At 41.6% G+C, this 4917-nt stretch overlaps 1 long non-coding RNA gene across 1 annotated transcript; it reads left to right on the top strand.

The window, feature by feature from the left end:
• Window positions 1-4313: 4313 nt before the first annotated feature.
• On the top strand, window positions 4314-4601 carry LOC115173035 (uncharacterized). The gene is made up of 2 exons (XR_003871543.1): window positions 4314-4368; window positions 4498-4601. It is a non-coding gene; the product is annotated as an uncharacterized LOC115173035 (long non-coding RNA).
• The last annotated feature ends 316 nt before the right edge of the window (window positions 4602-4917 follow it).

The raw sequence follows: 4917 nt of genomic DNA, 5'->3' as shown, positions 1-4917 counted from the left end.
TCAAGACACCTGCTGTTAACTCTTAACTACTTAGGACAGCTCACGAGGTGTCCTAAATATCTGCCGACTAGGTGGGACTAGAGACTTCATGCATAGCTTAAATTTAAGCAGTAAGTGTAAAATGTCTTTATTCTCAGCACTTATACAACCAATTTTCTACTCTGAGAAGCTTTGTGGATATGGGCCCAGATCTCAAAATATTGTCGTAATAAATGTTTGTTTAACATAGAGAAAAATGAATATTACTAATGTAACCCACTGTAAAGACTGGGTTTAGTTGATTGTGTGGCACTGCTCATGTCCACGTTCTGGAACTGTCCCCGTCCCCATACAGAACTGTCCGCGTCCCCGTACGGTGTGGCGCCAAGCATATTGTCCCGGTTACGCGCAGAGTTGGCTGAGGTGATCTTGGGGAATAACGATGGAGTTCACTACAGTGTTGAGATGCCGAAGTTTATTGTTCAATTAGCTTTTTGCTTTACGGTCAGGGACAGTATGAGTGTAGCCAGATCCTTTTCACTCTCTATCCTTGTTTCATTTTGTGGTTCACTGGATTCGTCATCGAGACAAACGACAGACGAACGTCCTGCTAGCTAACCAATCTAGTCGGTACAGCTGGGTAAGCTAGCTAGCTACTCTACCAGCAGCATCCTAGTTATCCTAGCTAGTCGGTACAGCTAGGTAAGCTAGCTAGCTACTCTACCAGCAGCATCCTAGTTATCCTATCCTCCCTCTCTCGTTGACGGATGCTGGCTACCTCTGTCCGGTTCTCCTCTCTTCACTAGATGGACGGTAACTTTAGTGTTTAACTCCTCTGTATCCAAGGACCAATCTTTTGAATATTATTTTCGGGGCGCCTCAAGTAGGCTGGACACATTACATTTTCTTTTTATTCTCAGCTGCCTCACCAACGTCTGAATGTGCATTAATAACTTTTAATTGCTAAATATTTCCAATAGATGGCAGCATAAGACCACGAAGCATCAGTTATAGGCTACAAGCAGCAGTATGATTGACATAAAATAGCATGCAACCACAGACTATATGTCCCATGATTTTCTAAAATGGTCACTCATTAACATGACTTTAGTTAGCTATATATCTCGTATTAGGGCTGTGTTGCTTTTGGGAGAGCAAAATAATAGTGACTATAGCAGATATTGAACCCCGGGTAAATTGTCATTAGTCAGAACCTCAACCTCAGTATACATGCATTATAAAAAGTCATCTTTATATCTGATATGGGGAGTAAACAACCTCGGAATAGAAAAGACAAGAGTGCATCTTCCAGCCCACCAATAAATTACATAATTCAACCCTCCCGGTTAGTAAATTTACATCAACATGCCCCTGGAGAAGGCAGAGCGACGACACCAGCTTTTTACTGGGGCTGAGCTGACTACTAGAGAGAGAAGGCAGAGCGACGACACCAGCTTTTTACCGGGGCTGAGTTGACTACTAGAGAGAGAAGGCAGAGCGACGACACCAGCTTTTTACCGGGGCTGAGTTGACTACTAGAGAGAGAAGGCAGAGTGACGACACCAGCTTTTTACCGGGGCTGAGTTGACTACCAGAGAGAGAAGGTAGAGTGACGACACCAGCTTTTTACCGGGGCTGAGTTGACTACTAGAGAGAGAAAATAGAGTGACGACACCAGCTTTTTACCGGGGCTGAGTTGACTACTAGAGAGAGAAGGCAGAGTGACGACACCAGCTTTTTACCGGGGCTGAGTTGACTACTAGAGAGAGAAGGCAGAGTGACGACACCAGCTTTTTACCGGGGCTGAGTTGACTACTAGAGAGAGAAGGCAGAGTGACGACCCCAGCTTTTTACCGGGGCTGAGTTGACTACTAGAGAGAGAAGACAGAGTGACGACACCAGCTTTTTACCGGGGCTGAGTTGACTACTAGAGAGAGAAGGCAGAGTGACGACACCAGCTTTTTACCGGGGCTGAGTTGACTACTAGAGAGAGAAGGCAGAGCGACGACACCAGCTTTTTACCGGGGCTGAGTTGACTACTAGAGAGAGAAGGCAGAGTGACGACACCAGCTTTTTACCGGGGCTGAGTTGACTACTAGAGAGAGAAGACAGAGTGACGACACCAGCTTTTTACTGGGGCTGAGTTGACTACTAGAGAGAGAAGGCAGAGTGGGTCGATGCTGGTTGATGAATTTGACAATGAATGTACCTGGAAAATACATTTTCTCAACTAGAGGTGACTAAATTAATGTTCAGACTTATTGATAATCGTTATATTAATGAAGTGTAATTTCAAAACATGAGCATAAAAACAGATAATAATAAACATGAATCATCGTTATATTACTTCACAGTAATCTGTTAAATGCTTTTTCAGTCTCTCCTCTTGCGTTAGCAGTGTGGAAAGGGACAGAAAGAAGCTCAAAGGAGTTTTCCTGTGAGGTTAGTGGTGGTGTATCCAGGGAGAAAACTAAACTAATCTTCTGAAATGTCATTTGTGGTTTTATGCTTCCATCTATTGGAATTATGTAGCAACTGCAGTAGTACTAAACAATATGTAATTCTTTACTAAAGTAGTAATTACTCAGAATTACAAAATATAACATTTTCAAGTTCTTTTTACCACTTATAATAAAATAAAATGTTTATAGCATAACAAACAATTAAACTGACATAAAACAAAAACACCATACATTTAGTTAATTATATATATAACAACTATTTATTTAGATGGGTGACATTATCTGCCAAAGTAACAGCCCTGCAGACAAAGAAGAGCTCTCCAGTAGGTACCAAAACATTCAAAGGACATTTTCTCAAAAGTGATGTTACAAGTTTATCAACTTTCAAAGCAGAATTACTTTCCCATTGTTCCTCAACTGTAGTGTCTGATACACAATGTTCTAGCTCTGAGTCTCTACTTTTATCCAACGTAAAAAACACCATTTCAAATTTTACTACATATGACCCAAATTGAAACGGTCGGTCACAGTTGAGAGTGAGGCAGATATATAGCATTTTGTAAAAAAATATTATTATTTGTCTCTATGAAATGAAGTCATTAAGTGATAGATTTTAAACAAATACATGTCTGTCATTGAACAACCCCATGTCATGATTAGATAGTGAAAAAACACACTAATCTCTTTAATAATTTTTTTAAACAATAAAAGCTAATTTACCAACACTTCTGAAAATGGATACATAGCGTTTTGGAATGAAACTCTTCTTATGTTTCCCCATCTGAGCTCAGAGTAGATGAGAGATGTAATGTTTGTCTCTGTTGTGTTGCAGTCCAATCAAGCAGGAGAGACCAGCCTCCCCTGTTCCCAGCTGTGTGTCCATGAAGAGTGACCGGTCTATGCTTCCACCTATATCCTTTAGAGAGGGAGACTTTTCTACTGAACAAAGGTAAGAAGAACTCATGGGTCATGGTCAGTGAGTTAAACAACACTGTCTCTAGTCATTTCTCCTCTCCCATTTTCACATTTTCTTTTTGCTGTTTTCATAATCCATAGGCTAATACTTCTGTCCATTTTTATAGTCCTAAAACAATATTAAACAAACACAATATTCCATCACGGTCTGTCTGTCTCTCTGTCTCTGACTGTGTGTCTTTCTCTGTCTGTATGTGTCTGTCTGTATGTGTCTGTCTGTCTTTGCCTGTCTCTGACCGTCTGTCCCGCTTTCTGTCTGTCTGTCTCTCTTTGTCTGTATGTCTGTCTCTGTCTATCGCTGTTTGTCTGTCCCACTTTGTTTGTGTCTCTGTTTGTCTGTCTGTCTGTCTCTGTCTCTGTGTCTGTCCCGCTTTCTGTCTGTCCCGCTTTCTGTCTGTCTGTCTCACTGTCTCACTGTCTCACTGTCTCACTGTCTCTGTGTCTCACTGTCTCTGTGTCTCTCTCTGTGTCTGTCTCTTTCTGTCTGTCTCTCTGTTTCTGTCTTTGTCTGTCTGTGTCTTTCTTTGTGTCTGTCTGTCTTTCTAATTTCTGTCTGTCTCTGTCTGTATGTGTCTGTCTGTCTTTGCCTGTCTCTGAATGTCTATGTCTCTGTGTCTGTCTCTTTCTGTCTGTCTGTCTGTTTGTCTGTCCCGCTTTCTGTCTGTGTCTCTGTCTGTCTGTCTCTGTTTGTCTGTCTGTCCTGCTTTCAGTCTGCGTCTCTGTTTGTCCATCTGTCTCTGTCTGTCTGTCTGTTTGTCTGTCTGTCTCTGACTGTCTGTCCTGCTTTCTGTCTATATCTGTCTGTTTGTCTGTCCGTACTCACTCACTCCCTGGATGAGGAGATGTAATCTCATGTTTTGTCCACAGAAACCAACAGGAGAGATCAGAGTCAGATATTCTCAGTGGTCAGTCTTCCCAGAGTCATCAAACAGACCTGGCCTCCATATTCAGTGTATGTGGTCCTGTTATGTACATTTGTTTTTGTTGACCTCAAGTAAAGTTGATCTGTCAATCATTCATTAATGTGTTAATGAGAAAGCATCTCTTCTCTTGCTTAACTTATTTACTTGATTTATTTCAGTTGCTTGAACAGAATATTATTACATTTGTGAAGAATGAGCTGAAGATGTTCAAGAGGATTCTTAGTCCAGAACTCCCAGAAGGCTTTGAGAGTCAGAAGCAGGATAAGGAAGTGGTGGATGCTGAAGATGAGAAGCAGGAGAGCAGTGCCAGAGAGGGGGCTCTGAAGATCACACTGCACGTCCTGAGGAAAATGAACCAGAAGGAGCTTGCTGACACACTGGAGAAATGTAAGATCTGTCTGCCTCACGTTGAATGCTGTTTTATAACATTTAAAAGCTGTAGCTAAAGTACAGCTAAAGTAGCTGTGTAACTCAGTGATATTGTAGCAGCCTTAACACAACACCTAGTGACCTTATCAAGTAGCAGCAGGGATGTGTTGTGGTGATTAATTTAGAGAGAGAGAGAACATTATTAATAC

Source organism: Salmo trutta, chromosome 33 (genome assembly GCF_901001165.1).
Source record: "Salmo trutta chromosome 33, fSalTru1.1, whole genome shotgun sequence".
NCBI lineage: Eukaryota > Metazoa > Chordata > Actinopteri > Salmoniformes > Salmonidae > Salmo > Salmo trutta.
This window is presented reverse-complemented; position numbering and strand designations above follow the sequence as displayed.